This window comes from Odontesthes bonariensis, chromosome 22 (assembly GCF_027942865.1).
Source record: "Odontesthes bonariensis isolate fOdoBon6 chromosome 22, fOdoBon6.hap1, whole genome shotgun sequence".
Classification (NCBI taxonomy): Eukaryota; Metazoa; Chordata; class Actinopteri; order Atheriniformes; family Atherinopsidae; genus Odontesthes; species Odontesthes bonariensis.
In genome coordinates, this window is record NC_134527.1 from 26711458 (window position 1) to 26730062 (window position 18605).

General features: G+C 40.0%; 1 protein-coding gene across 5 annotated transcripts in view; it reads left to right on the forward strand.

The window, feature by feature from the left end:
* The first annotated feature begins 7752 nt into the window (after window positions 1-7752).
* Window positions 7753-18605, forward strand: part of LOC142373273 (myocyte-specific enhancer factor 2C-like) — a 42744-nt gene continuing 31891 nt past the window's right edge. For 2 of the 5 annotated variants that reach the window (XM_075456454.1, XM_075456458.1), the window contains exons 1-2: window positions 7754-7965; window positions 11225-11369. The gene's annotated coding sequence lies outside the window, so the exon portion shown is untranslated. Of the gene's footprint in view, window positions 7966-11224; window positions 11370-11526; window positions 11707-18605 lie in introns of those variants that run through there. The other 3 variants (XM_075456456.1, XM_075456457.1, XM_075456455.1) reach the window with 3 other exon arrangements.

Genomic DNA, 18605 nt, shown 5'->3' on the forward strand with positions numbered 1-18605 from the left:
GGAAGCATGCATAAAGTGGAAAGAAGTGACAAAGCGTTGTCAAAGCTGCACATAACACTTCTAACATAGGACGTACATTATATTTGAGCAGAATTCTGCTTTTCATATTTTCTCCACAATTAAGAGATTTTTGAGCTGTGTTTTGTGTGATAACAGACGTAGTAAACATGACGGAGGTCTGCGAGGGCAACAGACAGACATCGAGAGGGAATGCTTCGAGACATGCGGTGGATGGTGGACTATGCCCGGCAGCTGGGCGAGGATGTATTAGTTTACACACGCTCATGGCTTTCATGGTAACTTTATCTCCCTGACATCCCAGCTCCACCCAGCCCACGCCACAGTATGGCGGACCTTCTCAGAAAACACAAATCCTCCTAAACACATTGTCCTCCTCCTGCCTTGTTCTGATTGAATACAATGAAAGACGCCTCACTGTGGGCATCAAGAGGGATTTAAATCACTTAGAGAGGGCTAAGAGGAGTTTGAAAAGTAATAATGTTGTCAGGATCTTTCTCTGCACACATCTGGTTGTCTTTAAAGAGAGCTTATTGTTTCTGCAGCGCCTCGTCCACCCTCCTACACACACTGAGAGCATGGAAGACTTTTCTTTATGTCACGTGTTTTTATTGGAAACTATTCAGTGATGCAGCAGCCATACCTGTGATACAGACGAATGTTTTCTTTATTTTTCTCCATTTTTACACAACCCACTTAAAACACCTTCAGTTTGGGAGAAGACAGTCACATTGAGCCCTGCAGAAGGAAATCATAACATAAAGATAAATATATATTCCTGAATATGTGCACAAGAGCAGAAACTCCTGGTTGGCAGTTTGTAACTCCACTTCCAAACCTCTGAAGTCTCTTAACTGGACTTTTTGACTGTGTGACTGCAAAGTTGTGTCCCAGGACTAATGCCGACCAAAGCTCACATGGTGCCCAAAGAAAACCTACTCATCAGCACCAAAACTGATCAAAAACTACATTTATGGTCATGACTAGAACAATATAAGCTACAAATAATTAGTTAAAGCTGCAGTCTGCAGGATTTGTTGTTGTCATACGTAAAATCCTAATTTTTGGCATTTTAAGAGTTTACATGATCTATCAGAACGCTTGAAGTTGAAAACGGTGACCTCCGTAGTCGCAAAATGCTTATTTTTTAACCGAAAAATAAAAAGTTATTCAACTTCCTGTCCCGCCCCATCAAAACACATGAGAACTCGTGCACGTCTACGTGCACGCCAGATGCGCGTACACGACTCCTCATTCATCAACTCACCTGTCATTTGCGATCATGGAAGACACAGTAAGTAGACTAGCCCGTAATGAAGTTCAATAGTCTAGATAAATAAGCGTGGGGACGAGCCTACCTTGTATCGCGTGTGCATAATCGGTGATTGACAGGCAGCAGAGCCCAGCTCGTAACCTGATTGGTTACCTTTTACCGGTCCGGTCTGCAATTTTGTAAACAAACCTGCTGGCTTTGGAGGGACCTAGTGGGACATATAGGGGACCTAGAGAACTCTTTTTTTTTTGTATTGGGGTATTTGTTGTACTACTTTCAGAATCCCCGGACAGTTCCAGGCATTATGCTTGAAAAACAGTTGCAGACTGCAACTTTAAAGCTGCGGTCGGCAACTTTTTTTTAGTCATATTAGCTTGAACTGTCATGGGATTCTGGAAGTAGAATATTAAATAGGCTGTTTAGAAAAAATAACGAAATCTGTAGCTCCCTCTGAAGCCTGTAATCATGCTTGCAAAAACCGAGCGCTCCCGGCTGTTTTTAACCAATCAAGTTACTGTGGAGGAATCCTACCTGTCAATCACAGCTTGTGCACACGCTGCTGAGCGTGAGTCTGCCCCAGCTGGTGTGCGCTCACACTGGTGTGAACTCACGTGCACAACCTCGTCCACAGAGGGGGAGGGGTTTGGGGGGCGATTCGGAGCTTGTTAGAGGTTGGGGGAGGGACCTGAAAGTTGTATCAGTTCGAATTTTCCGACTTTAGACTCGGAATTTTGAAAACCTGCCGACTGCAGCTTTAACTATGTTATTAATTCTAATGAGTGATCTCATTAACGTCAGAAAACGAGCATGCTAAGAAAACAAAGCCCAGGACACCAACCAATAGACCAGATGTCCGTTTCACGTAGCAGGTTTAGTGAAAACTCTGAGTTGGTTAACCCTGAAATGAGGGAAACCCTGAGTTTTCCGTTTCACAAAGGGAGGTAACTCAACCCCGAGAAAGAGGGGTAACTCTAGCCTGTTTCACAAAGAGAGGTAACTTAACCTCACGGTCAGTTACCGGAGTAACAGACTCTCTGAACCTAACCTGGTCGGGACCAGGTTTTATTCAAGAAACCTCGAGTTTCTTTCTGTCTCCGCCCTCTTTCAGCCACACACGCCATTTGATTTCCTCATTCATTCAGTCAGCCGAGCGAGTTCTTCTACTTCTAGAAGTCCATTAGGCACAGTAGGAGGTGACTTTTTTCACGAACATGGCAACATGTCCTTTTGACAACGATCCCGTGGAAGGAAGGTGCAGCATTATTGCGCAGAGAAATAAATATTCGTCGGAGATGGTTATCAGACCGCGCACAGATTTTTGCATTTACAGACAATCTTTTTGAGCGGCACCATCAGAATGTGTTGGGACAAAAGAAAAAAAGACATAAAAGACAAATAAATATTTGTATGAAAAGGCTTAAAAAAGATATCTATAGGCCTATTATATTTTATAAAGGCACTCGTTTCTTGGGGGTGGACTCCCTCCAGGGATTCCCTCAGCCACTGGCCTTCCGTTAGAGGTGGCGGTGCTGGGCACCACCCGTTTTACTTGCATCTGCCTTCTTTCTGTTGGCTCAGTAGAAGTCTGTGTTAGTTTAAATAGGCTTAATTATTTAACAGAACATGATATAGATGATGACTCTAAATTGTCCTTAGGAGTGACTGTGAGTGTGTATGGTTGTTTGTCTCGTTTGTCTCTATGTGGCCCTGCGATGGACTGGCGGCGCAGGGTGTACCCCGCCTCTTGCCCATTGACCGCTGGGATAGGCTCCAGCCCCCCCGCGACCCGACTCAGTCGGCTTTTTATGGGTGAAGCCTTCTGTGTAATAGTTGTATGTATGACTGGTGGTCATACTTTTTCAGACTTTTTGATGTTCTTTATGAAGTTTTTTTTTTTTGTCTAAACAGAATAGAACTGAACTGAAGAGTTGGGCCCTAAGATGTTTTTTTGTTAAATGAATTTTGAATAGAATGAGAGGGCCGTGTGTGTGTGTGTGCGCGTGGGGGGGGGGGGGCAGTGTTCATGTTGAGACAGGTAATTTTAATCCAGATGGATTAACCTTGACATGGTTTAAAATGTTTTTTAAAATGAAGTTTGAATTGGATGAGAGGACCAAATAAGACAAATTTGTGTGTGTGCGTGTGATGCTGTTACTGTTGTCAGTTCCAGTCTTTTGCCAAAAATAAAGTGTTAAACTTCAAATGTATGTTTTCTTCAGGACTGACTTTATTACCTAGAATAAGATAAACTTAAAATATATGCAGACTTATCAAAATGGTTGCATGTAGTAGTACTAATAGTAGTAGACTAGCTTTATTTGTCTCATGGGCAAATGTTCTGCAGGACTAGCAGACATAAACACTTTTATATGTATCTGTTCTTCATACAGTGTGACTATTTTTCCTATGTTTAAAATCCATTTGTTATGTCACCATCGGTGCTGATTGATGTGTATGAAAATCCAAAGAACCAAGACTAAGGTTGAATTTTCACAATGTTTTCTTGTTGGGTTACGTATACAAATTATACATGCTCCTTTAGCCTTTTCAAACTTAAAGGCAGAGTGTACATTAAATTCAGCTTTGTGCTCCCAGTCAGCCACCCTTCTCCAGGTAGCCTCCCAGTTTAGTCACCTTTGACCTGAAGGGGCACAGACTCACCAATATACAAAAGGCAGGCATTAATAGATATGACATGTAAATGAACTAAAGAGAAAATAAAGAAATGGCTCCTACACAGTGAAGACATGCTTTTATGTTACACCAGTAATTTTACCACTTACCTTAAGGTGCACTGTGTAAGATTGTGGCCAGAGTAGGTATTGTAACTATGCTGATCATTGAAACAGTGCTGCTTATTGCCATATTTGATCTTTTCATGAATATTTACTAAGTAGTAAACTAATATTTACTAGTATGACCAAAGTAGGCCTACAGTACGTTTTGGAGCTAAAAATGACGGTCAGTGACTATAGTGAGTTAGGCCTATTTTTCGTCCATAAACTGCTCCCCATCTCCGCCCCCCCTCTGGACCTATTGCCCCACCCCTGCCACCCCAGGGAAAAATCTCTAGAACCGCCACTGCCCGACTGACGGATTCAGCGGTATAGATAATGGATGGATGGATAATATAGATGAGAAGAGATAGTTTATGTGTGTGAAAACAGCATTATGTTGGGAATAAAATAACTGCACAGTCAAATAGCCACTTAATATTTATTTTACAGTGTAAAACATGATCAAAATGAGGTACCTCCATGCCTAAAGGTCTCACCTGTTTGAACAATGTTTTTATATTTCATCTTAAACTGCCAAAGTGCGCTTCTCCCCCGCGAGATTGCACCTAAATGAAATAAATGAATGGGCTAGCCTACCATTCAAGCAGTTTCCCTGTAATATTATTGTGATAGCAAAGGACTACATTTAAACTTACACTTTTGCTGCTGCAACGGTGTTGCACTTATTTCTAAAAACGTATTGAAACTCACCGTATGAGCGCATTAAGATTTCCAATTCGAGGTTGGTGAAAAACGTAGCCCCTCCTCTTCCCCGTTGCCAAGGTGACTCGTCGAATCGGGGCTCCATTGATGCTGGCTTTTTAAAGTTGTGGTGCACGCGCTAAACTCAAGGTGAACTTACTCAGAGTTGATTAACCTCACTCAAATCAGCGTTTGTGGAACCGAAAACTCAGGGTTTTCTATCTCAGAGTAGATCAACTCAGAGATCAGGAATAGACTCAGAGTTGGTTGAACCTGCTTTGTGAAACGGACCCCAGGTTTAATGGCAGTTACACCAACATGAGACGGTCACTCTGTTTCCATGCAGAGTTCAGTCGAGCCACAGTTACAGCTCCATGAGGCCATTTAATTTGACAACTGTGAATTGATTTACTGCGTTAAATGTGTCAGAAACGGCTACAATAGATATCCATACACCCCCATTCAGGATGTTAGGCTTTTACCTGTTACAGGACAGACAAGTTGTTGAGTAACAACTGAGTTGGTGGCAAATTGGTACTATGTGGAGGGATCATGTAAAAGACTTAAAAACTCCTGATCCAGTCTTCATTTCTTTCAAGTGGTCCTGATCAATAGTTCTCCAGGCTTTCTGAAGGTCTTTCAGAGCAGTTCTTTGGACATTTTTCTGCTTTTTCATTCATTTTCAGTCCAGTCCTTGTACCTCACCATTTTCGAACTCAAGGGATGAACCAGTGTTGTGTCTACACATAACAGACAACCTAGCAAAGAAGCCATTTTAAATTGGATCTTTAGGCACTTTGTTACTAGCAGCCTGTCACAAAGACACATCATTTGTTCCCATTTCTTTAGTTGCATCTAGTTGTATTTTTGCAGCAACAAGGTGATTCCCAAAGAGCTATAAGCTGAAAACTTGATATAGCTCAGCATGGTGTGCAGTGTGTCCTTAAAATATTTGAGGAAACTAGACAAACTGGAGGGCAAATGAAGAAATGTCAGGCCTAAAAAACTATTTACAGCAGATGAACAATATGTGAAAGTGATGTCCTTAAGAAAGAGGAAAAAATCCAGCAAAGACCTGACACAGGACCTGAGAGGTGCATCTGGACCTTCAGTTGATCCATCTACTGTTGGCCCAAGCCTCATCAGAAATGGTCTCCATGGAAGGGTGGCTGTCAAGAAGCCATTCTCAAGGAAGGGAAACAGGGAGGAAAGGCTGAGTTATTCATATCTATGTTTGCATTTTTCTTGTTTTCTTCAAATATAAAAGAAATGAGGGCTGGATCTGGACAGTAACCTTCTGTACATTTGTCCACAATACGTGACTGTAAACTGTGAGGTGGTGCGGATCCTGAGGGTGTTGATTCCTGTCCTATAACTTTAATGCATCATGACAGGAATCAAAATGTGAAAGCTGTAACCCAGATTGTTGTTTAACCATTTATTTCATTAGAACGATTCGTGGATGAGAGTGCAGTTGAAATGTAACAATTGAAACATTGTGCACAAGTCTCAAACCAGCAATCTTTTGCAGAAAAAAGATTAGACTCTTAAAAAAAAGAGTTCCCATCATCTCCCATCATCTCCAAAACCCCCATTTTAATTTAAATATACTTTTTTGAAAGTGTGTGCAAAATTTTTCATTTCTGTACTTTCCCATTTTCTAAATTCCTTGTATGTTTGTTAAAAATGTGTCATGATGCTACTAAAAGACGCTCAGCAGGGTCCTCCATCCTCCTCTGTAGCTCAGCGAGCTTCAGTCTGATGGAGAGGAAACAGCTACGGTGTAAAGGATTATTCCACCTAAAGATAAACTTTTTGCATGATTACCTTCTTCCAACATACAGATGGGCTCAAAGGAATGTGCCAAATGTTCCGGTGGGTGAAATTTATTTATTTTTAAGTTCCCCACCGTTGGTTTGCATAAATCCTTTGCCTTATTCACCCCAACAGAAACATACTGTGCATGTAATCCCATCTCTCCCCCTCCAACGAGCGGTTAGAGCTCCTCTCTACACCAAAGGTGGAGGGAAATAAAAAAAGGTGGCAGTGATTGTTTGCACTTCTGTCTGAGTCAAACAAGCTGTGAAAACATGGGCTGGATCCTTAATTATGTCAGACATCACTCTGTTTGTGGCTCATTTAGAGTTTGAGACAAACCTCTTAGTTTTTTTAGAAATTTTTTAGAAACATTTAGAAATAACTGATGCCGGGGCGGTCGGTGGCGTAGTGGGTTAAGCAGCCGCCCCATATACAGAGGCTATAGTCCTCGCTGCAGCTGGCCCCGGTTCGAGTCCCGCACCGAGAGGCCCTTTGCTGCATGTCTGCCCCCTCTCTCTGCCCCCTGCTTCCTGTCTCTCTCCAACTGTCCTATAATTAAAGGCATAAAAAGCCCCCCCCCCCCAAAAAAAAGAAATAACTGATGCCATAATTCATGCATTATGTTTTACAGATTTAGTTTGAAAAACACAAGCACACTAATGTCTGACAACCAGCTGGAGATCATTTGGGACATATAAAAACATGAGTTCTGTGTTCTGATTCAATGGTCTCATCCGTGATGGATTCATAATGTCGCCTTTTCCTCCGACTGCTCTGGTCTGACAGGAGGGGACAGCTGAGCGTAATCCTCCGCCAAGCAGATGCTCTGAGCACTGATATCTGGGACACGCTGGCAGGTTTCATCTGCGTGCAAGTGTGTGTGTGTGTGTGTGATGTGTCGAGCCGAAGGCCTTTGGGTCAGTAATCCTGGGCTCTCACACCAAGGCCCACAGAGGCCCCAGAGTGTCAGCAACACATTCTTTTCCCCTGCACACACACACACAGGCAGCATCAGTGACACCTCATAGCTAAATATACAGTGAGTGACAGCGACAGGTGAGCATGCTCCTCCACAGACATGCACTCAAGAGTTCACAGGGTGTGTGAATGTGTGTGTGCTAGTGGGTCGGAGGGGGCGGCGTTTGCGTGTCGCACTACCTCAGCTGCTCAGTCTGCAGACAGCTCAGATCCAAACGCTGCCCAGTACTGGGTGCCCCTCTCGTAAGCCAGCTGGTCTGGCTTAACATCGCGTCTTTTATTCACTATTTTTTGGTTCTTATAAATTCTGTTCTTGTTTGATACAAGGGATTGAGTGTGCATGCCCACAGCTGGAGCTGCTGGGGATCCTTCCAGGTGAAGACTGAACAGAAAGCGCAGGTGAGTTGGCTGAAACGGGATAAATGTGACAGCATCAGTTCTGTCAGATAACTGCTTATTAATGCATAAAGTAAAAAAGAAATTAAATTTTACTCCAAAACTTAGAGATGGAAGTTTAAGATTAAAACAGGAATAGGGGATTTTTTTTAACCACTTGGTGGCAGCAGAAGCTATAACAGATTCAAGCTGTGTTGGAGAATAAAGGTGCTCAGAAAAAATATTCACTTTAGAGCTCACTTTCTGCCTTATATACTGTATTTATATTTATGTTTCAGTAAATCACTGCACCTATTTCCTGTTTTTATAGAAATATATAAAGAAATTAGGGCTGATCAGGACTTTTGTATAAAAACATATGTAATATATCATTGGCAAAGTAAAGCATTATATCTTTCAAAAAGATCAAACAAACTGCAACAGACAGAAGAGATGGGGATGCAATTATTCAACCTGATGTTGTTCTTTCATACAGGCATGAAATTATGTTTCCATTGGCCTCAATCAATCAAGAAAATAAAAAGTAAAAATACTTAAGATTTTATTTTTTCAGCTGCTGAGTCGATGATATTTAACTTCACTTAAGTTTCCAGTCAGCTTTAGTCCAACCCAAAATATTCCAAATGTGCTCTAACCATTCTTTAATGTTAAATAAGTTTGGTTTGAATGATATCTATCTGATTAAATTGTTTTTTTTCTAAAAAAAAAAAGAAATGTATAACACAGAAATACATATATATCACTTTCCATTATAAATAAAAGAGAGGATAAAAAGAAACTGATGATTTGAAGATGTTTGACCTCCTGTTTTCTGAGTTGATCGCCTCTTCAGGAAGATTGTCGTTGTCTGGAAAGCTGCAGATTTAAACCTAAACCACATAAAAGAGTTGAAAGATTAAAGTAAGGGTAAAGTGAATGATCAACGATGGTCAAACTGTGTAACCAGAGACGTTTCTAAGTGACCTCAAACATGTGTTACTCATTTTTGTTCTGACGCTCGTCCACAGACAGAAAACACTCGGATAACATTAAAGCAAAAACAAAGAGCTAAAACAGGCTGAAAGGACCCACAGAGATAATCCCACAGCTCACATGCTGTTAATCTGGTATAGATGTGAAAATGTTGATTACAGCAGATGTGTTTGTATTTACTTGATGAATGTGAGATTGTTGCAGCACAAACTGACGATTCAGACACTTTTTTTTACTGTAATATTCAACAACTTAATTTCCCGATGTGAAATGGAATTTGTCTGCTTTTGTGTGCAATTTGACAAAGATTAATGTAGTCATTTGTAGCACAGTTAGTAATGAAAATACATTCTAACTTTAATTAAAAATGCTCGAAATCAGACCATCTGGCCATCACAGTTGTCCAGGTCACAGTTGTCAAGTCTTTATGTTTGCTTATTTTTCTGCTTCCAACTTCAAGGTCAGAATGCTAATTTTCTGCCTAATATATCAAACCCACTGTCAGTTATCACTGTAATGAGATAATCAGTGTTGACCTGTCAGTGGCTCTAATTTCATGGCTGGTTGGTGTCTGTAAAAGACGACTGTGCAGAAGCAACAGTTGTCAGGATGTATCTGCTGAGCTATTGGTTCTAAGAGCGTTTAGAGACCAGCTGCTGCTCTTTTCTTTCAGGAGCTGGTGGAGACCAAACATGGGGTTTAAACACCTTCAGTGTGGACAATTCAAAATACATCAATGTTATGATTGTTAAAGCAACACTAGAGAAGTTTGAGAACCTTTAAACTAAGTGCTTCTGACTCGTCTTTTGTTCCCGACCCTGAAACTGTCCCGGAGCGTCTGGGAGCTGAGACGTTTCCAGCCCTGCATCACATAATTTTTCCTTTATGGTTGCTTGACATTTTTGTGGGCTTTTCATGGAGTCTTTGTGGGCTCTTCAACTTGAGAACAACTTCACGTGTGTGGCTGTATGTGTGCAGGGCTCAGAGGGAGATTTGTTATCATGACAGTAGTGTTACATCCTACAGGAGTAGAATTCTCTAGTTACTTTAAGAGGCATCAAGAAAAAAAACCTGAGGGTTTAAGAAGTTCTAAAAGAATGAGCAACAGTTTGCCAACAAGGTCAAAAAGTTGATAATATTGTGATTGTTACTTGTTTCTTCTGAAAAGGTTTGACAAAAAGAAAAAGCACTTGGATCTGAATCAGGTCAAAGGTTTGAACAATAGATTATGATTATTATACGTTCATATGAATATGGAACGTTGTCATCAAAAGACACAATTATTCCAGTTTTAAGTTTAAGTTCTTTATTCATTCAAACTAACAACGTTTATTATACTAGTTTAATGGAAAAAATATACCCAAATACTGAGTTTATGTAGAATTTACAGGTATTTCAACTCCTTTGTATCCAGTAAATTATTCATTTAAGAGAAATTCACATCAAGATTTTAGAAAGAAAAATTAGCTTTAAAATTACTTTCATAAAGGAGCAGCTGGTGGTAAAACTTCCTACATTTTGTTGCTTAAACTTCTGTACTAAAGTATTAATCTGCTTATAATACATTATATATATATATGCTTATCATATTTCCATTAATTAATAGAGCTATTAATGTTAAAACACTGAGGAATCTTAAGAGAAACTGAAATTTATAGTATCTTATCTTCAAAAAAGGATTTCTAAAAATCGATAAATTGTTCAAATTGACACTGAATCGTGTCAAATTTATAAAATGTAATTGCAGATGTTATTTTATGCAGTTGAGAGGTTAATGGAAAAATAACAGTGCACTTTGACTAACAGTCCAGAAGTCATGTGGGTTAAAGACAAAAATCAAATTGTAACATTAAAAAAGATTAAACCAGCTGATTTTTTCACATTTCTAATGAATTTACAGATGATCAAATAATTTACTTATTGATTGAATATTTTAGATTAATTATTGCTTTTTTACACATGAAAAAGATTGGAATACTTTTTCAACACTGGTTTTAACAATACCACAGTCCCTGAAACTTTAAAGTGAGTAAAGTTGTACTTTGGGCTGTTTCCACTGAGAGGCAGTGGTGAACCTGAGCTGAGTCTGAAAACTTGTTGAAAATATACATTTAAATCAACTAAAACAAACTAAAGCAAAAAAATCCTCATAAAACTCGTTCTGGTTTTATTTTTAAATTTAAAAAATCTACTTTTCTTTTCTGATGTCGTCCCCCCCCCCCCCCCCATTTTCTGTGTTCGTGCGCCTGCGTGTATGTGTGTGCGTGTGCGCCTCCCGACTTCCATCCAGGTGCTCGCTGACAGCCTGAGAAGCGCGTGCTCTCAGCAGCAGGAGGAGGAGGAGGGGGAGGAGAGTCGCAGATGGACAGAGCTGAACCGCTGGACGGAGACACGAGGCAGCGGGACGTCATAAGACATGCGGGACTGAGCTGGAGGTAAGCGGCCTCACCTTCGGCTGTTTGTGCGCCTGTGTGGGAAAAGGGTGGGTGTGTGTGTGAGCGTGATGCGGGGCTTGACACGACGGTTGACAGATAAACAACAGGAAGGAAACAGGAGCCGGGTCATCCTCCTCTCTGTCCGCGGGGCTTTTCCTCTCTCAGTCACAAGAAGCTGCTCACTTTCTGGATAACTTTTACTCCCACACTTCCCCGGCGGCTTGTAGATCAGAGCCCGGAGCTGCAGGTCGGGCTTTAGCAGCGGACAGGTCGAGTTTCCCGGCTGAGACTGGTGGAAATACTCTGGGCATTTTCCCGTTACGGATTCATCGCACTGGTATGAAAGACATTTCACTTATCTGCAGCAGCTCAGGGTAAGAAAGTTAGAAACTGATGGAAACCAAAATGCTGACAAGGATTCATCCACAATAGTTAATCAGTAGCGAACCCTGAGGTGCCCCGGGGCAGCAGACTTGTTACTGACCCCTCATTATGGGCTGTGTGTGTCCCAGAAACAAAGCAGTCAGAGCTGATGTGGAAACAATTTGGATAATTGAAGAATAGTTTTTAAGCAACACCAAAAAGGTGTCAGCTGCTTTTCCTTTTATCAAAGGTTTGATCTTCAAATTTGGACTCTTTGGCTAATTTAGCTGATTAATTTAGACTTTTTCTTTAATGGTTTGCTACTTAAGCTCTACTGAAACACAGATTTCCTCCATATATAGGTTTGATTGTAGAAATTGAACATTATTCAAGTTTAAGAAGCTGCTTCCAGAGACTTTTGACTGTAAATTGATTTTATTTTTCTTGAAGAAAGGTTGGAGGCTGTAAGTCGAATAAAACAACTCTGTCTGATTTAAACTCTTACTGAAACTCTTACACAACTTCCAAACTAACATCTGTTTCTTTTGTGTTGCAGCATGTTTGTAGCCTATGTTTTATAGATGGGCGTGACTCCTCAGCTGTTTAAAAAAGGTTTACATAAATATTACAACAAGCCAACATATCTTACTAAACCTGAGGGTTTTTTCTTTTTATCAAGGTGAACAGGAGTGAGTCTGACTGTAAAGCAGCTCATATCGACACTAACAAACCTCCAGCTTCCTGAATTTGACTCTTTCATGAGATCTTTTTAAATGAGCTAGTTACAGTCTTCAAACCAACTTGTAATTCTAAAGTTTATTTTTCTGAATGTTGGTGAAATTAGAAAAACTAATATGACAACTTAGCTTTAAATCACATTTTTAGCTATTACTTAGTTTTTAATGTTAAAAAAATACAGTTTTAGTCTGAAAATGGTACCTAGTTACAGACTAAAAGTTAAGTTTTTTAGATTTGATCTCAGGATATTAAAACTTGAAGAGTCTATATTATCAGGAAAGAAAATGGAAGCAGTTTTGCATGAAAAATAACAAGTTAAAACCACTTCAGGCTGGTTTGGAGTGAATAAGCTAGTTTGTTCAGTTTGGTCAGCAGGTGGCGCTAAAGGTTACGTGGCACATGGTTTTCGTAGAGCAGTCGTTGCTAATCGGAAATAAAAGTTGGAAGAAGAAAACATGAACAAAACCAAGTAAAAAGTCGTTTTTATTTGTTCTGATTATATTTTAGTTATGTTACAGAATATTTTCCATGTTTATTCTCCTGAAGCTAAAACAGCTGATTGGTCACGTGATCACATGTGTGATTGTTATCGTTGGTACTCGAGGACTTATTTGCAAAGTGAAATTCTTTGAATATTTGCTGAACTCCTGGATTCTACCACATTTTAAGGTATTTGTGTGTTGGTCTGACAAAACGTTCTGGTTCTGATGGAGGTTTCTTCCTGTTAAAAGGGAGTTTTTCCTCTTCACAGTGGCCTCATGCACGCTCAGGACGGGGGATTGGATCAAAGAGAAGTTTCAGTGCAATCTGTTGGTTTCCTTAGCCATGAATTTTTTTCAGTTGGCTTTGTGTGAATTGGACTCATTTGGAATTTAATTAATTTGATTTGATTGGATTAGGATTGTATTACAATGAATTGAATTGTAATTGGCTTGAATTGGGCTGTATCTTTGTTGGAATTTGGCGCTTTATAAATAAAACTGAAGTGAATTGAATTTATTGAATTGAAAGAACCGAATCAATCGTCGCACTCTTCAGGAGGTTTTCATTCACTATCGCAAGCAAAGAAGCGATCTTTTGAAAAGCATCGAAAACAAATGTGAATCAAACATGTTTGATGGCTTGAAGCGACAAAACGTTGTCTCTGTAGTGTCGCCAGAGAGAGGCGGTATAGGCCACAGCTAGTCGTAGTAATTCAGTAGAAGAAGTAGTTGTCCTAACAAGAACCAAACAAGAGTATAATGGAAACAACATTTCAATAATTTAATTTCTGGGATATTTCCACCGTCGCCTCATGCACACTCAGGACGGGCGATTGAAATGAGGAGTTTCAATGCGGTCTCTTGGTTTCCTTAACTAGGCAACTTTTTAAAGAATTGACTTAATATGACTCATTTGGAATTGAACCCTTAGGAACTCTTAGGAATTACGCACGGAAATAATTTTTACATAAATTTACATTGTCTTTTTGTCGTCTGTCGTGAATGCGGTGGGTTTGGAGATTTACCAAGCTTCTTATTGGACCACAAAGGCAGCATGCAATGCCTTCTGGGATAGATAATCAGTCAGCGCCTTCATTGTGAATTCACCCATTGTTTGATTCAACTGTCTATCAATCTATAAACCAATGAGTATCCAGGGTTTTCACCACTTTCTGTGAAGATGGACAAAACTGGTTCACTTGCACGGGGGATGCAAAAACAGAAGAAGAAAAAAAAGCGACTCCACAGCTGGCATTTGCTTATAAAGATGAAGCAGACATTTGTTGTTTGTTCGTTTGTTGATTCCATCGCACAACTACAAGTAAATGATCAGTTTGCAGTCATCCTGTGACATTTATATGAGGAATATAGTCAGTACTACATCTTAGACATTAATTATGTATTTACTTGGTTATTTTTCATGTTCTGCTGCCCATGTGAAAAAAGCAGATTTTATATAGCAGTCTCATAGTTTTAATTCATATGTAGTAAAGGTGTTTTTACAAGATATTTCACTTTTTTTTCAGCTTCAAAGCCCAATATTTTCTTGTCACAGTGTCCAGTACAAATAATTCTTCATCTAACTGATATCTGAGATTCTCCTGGAATATTAGGTTACAATATATGTATTCCAGACTCCTAAGGGTAACTGAATTTGATTGGATTACAATTAATTGGATTGTAATCGGCTTGAATTGGACTTCTTCAAAGCTCATTTTAACAATGTTAAGCAGAGTTTTACACTATGAAGGCTTTTTTAGTGCATTCACAAATGTTTCCAACGTACCATCGACATAGTCTCAGTGCAGGATTGTTACTTTTTCATCCACTGACAGGATGCCTGCTTTTTTTGTGTGCGTGTGTGAGTTTGAAATGATAAAGTTTTGATTTAAATGGTGAAAGAACCAACAGAGTAAAGTTCCTGGCTTGTTTTACAGTTGTTCAAATCTTTACAAAGAGACAAAGAATCCTTGTAAAGATGCTGTAAATGTCCATGGGATTTTTCACTTACGCTGAGCATGTGGTTCAGTGTCTGTAACACAAAGTGAATCACTCGCCGCTTATAGAGGAGTATCCCTAACCAAACTACATGTATGAGATCGGGTTACTTCTGAGCTCTACGTCTAAAACCCTAAAAGGGGTTTTAATCTGTAATTTAGTCCACTTGTTTGTAGAAGTCGATGAGACACTTTGTTGATATGTTGCTCTGCCTCATTTCATACACCCAAACGTGTTTGATGTGCTTTGTGGACTTTTAAAAGCATTGCAGAGCTCTGTGACAGCAAACACGTGCTTGGAAATCAGCTGTTGGCCTTTATTCAAACTCATGAGTTGCTTTTCCACCAAAAGTTCCAGGAACTTTGAATATTGTTAGTAAACTTTCCCAGTAGAAAAAGTCCACCATCATGCTCTGCAAAGAATTTACATGAACATCTGAATTTTTTAACCTACACTCACTGTAGAGTGTTTAGAGATTTTAGAAGGATGTTTTATAATGCACATCTACTTCACAAATCAGCCACTTTCGGTTCTCCAACTTCCCACAATTTGGAAGTTCCTGAACCTTCAGGTCCACGTTTCCATCAAAACCAAACAGATGGTGGACCGGAAACTATTTAAAGGTTCTTTTAATTCGTCTAAGCTGTACAAGGTAAATCAGACAGTCAATATGTTAGGATGCAGTTGTACAGCATCGATATGGGCTGATGAAGGCCTTAAGATTAAATGGTTATTTGTGGTGGGGGCTTCATCCATCAGATTTAATGAGTTGATAAAGTGTTTAATGAGGAGTTTATAACATGTGATGGTAGTTTTCTTTTATTCAGCTCACTATTTTATGTTGACATGTTTGGTAGCTTTAACTGCAGTTAATAAGTTCTGAATAGAGAGTTTGTTGCAAACAAACAGATACTCGGATGCCTCGAAGCCTGTGCCGCATTTTTCAATGTAATGTACCTCATGCTTCTCTCCACAGTGATAAAGTCAGTTCACAACATACAGAAAAGAGCTGCAGGCTGCTATCAGAGGGGTTGAGACAGAAGAGGGTTTGTGTGGGAGACACACACCATCCCTGAAGTGATTATCACGTGGATATCAATCAGAGTTGTTGATCTTTGCACCTGTTTTATCATTAGGATTATCTGCGTCACTAATTGGTAAGGAATTAGTTTAATTGTTGTTGTAAGTCTTTCAGGGTTCATTGATGTTACACAGTATTTGGAAAAGCCTTTAATTGACTGTTTTTAATTACCTAACTGTAGCTGAATGTCTATTCAACTCCATACAGATCTTTCCCGGAGAACCATATCAGTTTGTAGGTTGATCATTATGAAAAATGCAGAAATAAAGGAAGAAAAACTTTTTAGATTAATTTAGATTTTTATATAAATACAGACAATATGAACCCAATATATTTCAAGTTTAGTCTTTTCAGATTTATTTAATTCGTTATATACATAATTGTTTATATGTTAGGCCTGCAAATCCTTCCAAAAAAAGTCTAAATCACTGAAGTGTTTAAAACAATGCAGAATATCATTAAAGCATTGAAGGAATCTGGAGGAATTTCAGTGTGTAAAGGACAAGGGAGCAAGCCTAAGCTGGACACCTGGGATCTCTGATTCCTCAGACGGTGCTGCATCAAGAACCGTCATTCATCAATAGCTGATAGAGCCACATGGACAAGGGATTACTGTGGGAAACCTTTGTCAAGCACTACAATACAGAGTTCCATTCACAAACTTTACTCTGCAGAAAATAAGCCTTTTGTTAACCTCGTCCAGAGGTGGTATCCACTTGTCTGGGCTCGGAGGCATCTGGGATGGACCATCACACAGTGGAAACGTGTATTGTGGTCAGACCGATCAGTATTCCAGATCTTTGTTGGATGAAATGGACGCCGTGTGCTCTGGACCAAAGAGCTAAAGGAGCATCCAGACTGTTGTCAGCAAACAGTCCCTGCAGCCAGGCTCTGTGATGGTATGGGGTTGTATGAGAAAACATGAAATATTCTGGGTTCATAGTGTCTGCAAACAAAAGTACAAGTTAATGTACAACTGGAAAATGTTTTGAGCTGAATCTACTAGTTCAGACTAGAGGATTGAACATAAAAAAGTCTGTTGGTGGGAAGATGGAAAGACATGAGGTGACAGACATCTGCAGCTGTTATGGCCACATTTAGCTCCCACCAGCATCGCATACCCCAATCCCTACCCAACTGTCAGAAACCAAATACTGTTCAAAGGGAATTTTTTTGGGTTTGCCTCTGTTAAAATGCCTTAAAGATGACTTTATGTTGTGGAATGGAAAACTTGAACTGAACAGCGAGGAGCTTACAAGGTGTAGCTCTTGATTCTGATTAGATGAGTGGCAATTGGGGAAGAAAAATTACACGCATAATTTTCTGGTTTAAAATCTCATGGTAGGCAATAACATAAATCCTGTCTGAACATCAAAAAGTCTCATCTGATCGATTGTTAATATGGTATATTGATCACAGGACTCTTATTGTCCTTGCCTTTAACAGACATGGTCTATCATTTCCAAATCAGTTCCAGGGAGACCTAAAAACCACTCAGCATCAGGGAGCATTCACAGCTGTCCATCCACCTCCTGTCAGCCCCAAGATGGAGACTCCCCCTAACCCTCACCTCTCACCCTTGCAGCCCTCCACCCATCCTCACCCTCACACATCCACAGCGTCCTGCCAACAAGGGCACGGCCACCTGTCATCCATTAGCTTCTGCTCTCTGCTGTGTACAGCAGGCTCGGCGTTTTGGAAATTAATTGTCGAGGGAGCAGCTGAGGAGTGTGAGACAGCTGATTTCCATCTCTTCCCCTGTTCAGCGCTCACTCTTCTGTCTTTCAACCAGAAACCAGTCGTATTGCTGTTTGGGGTAAAAAGTTCACTCATTTATTTTTGGAGTCCTACTGTTTCGAACAGTCTATAAATAGCTGGGAGGTTTGTGTGCGTGGGCGTACAGGAGGGTGAGCTGGGTGGAGATCTGCCGTCATCCTGGAAAAGATCAAACCTCCACACTGATTGTTATTGTTTTAGGCAATCTTCCCGTCTCGGCTTAAAGATCCTTTTTTTTTCTTTTACTCCAGCGTGCTGAGTGTGCGTGTCTGTGAGCGCTCTAAATTTAGTGTTGTATTGTCGTCCTACAGCGAGGAGGACTCGCTGGCAGAGTGACTCACACACCAAATATTCATGTAACACTCAACCGTCATGTCGCTGCTTGCTGCGGATGATTCTGATCCTATCGCTTAATGTTTTTTTGTTTTGTTGTTGCAAAAACACATTAATCATGTCAGAAGCTATCAGTTAATGCATTCCTGCTGCTGAAAACAAGAGGCAGACAGCAACAGAGAAGTGGTGTGAAGCTGATTATTATATTAGTTGATTTGAACTGATGCTGCTTGTTTTTTTAAGGTGTTAAAAAACAGTCCGTGTTCAGTTGCAAACATTATAGTGTAGAAGACTAATGTCTTAGCATTTACAGCTGATGTGCTGCATCCCACCTGTTAGAAGTTGTGTGTTATTATTTTGTTGAGAGTGGTAATCTAAATAGTTTAGGTTTTTTTGCTGCTTTGATGACTTTTAACTGAGGAAAACTAGAACTGAATGTGTAAACCAGCCTGTTTGCCAAACATT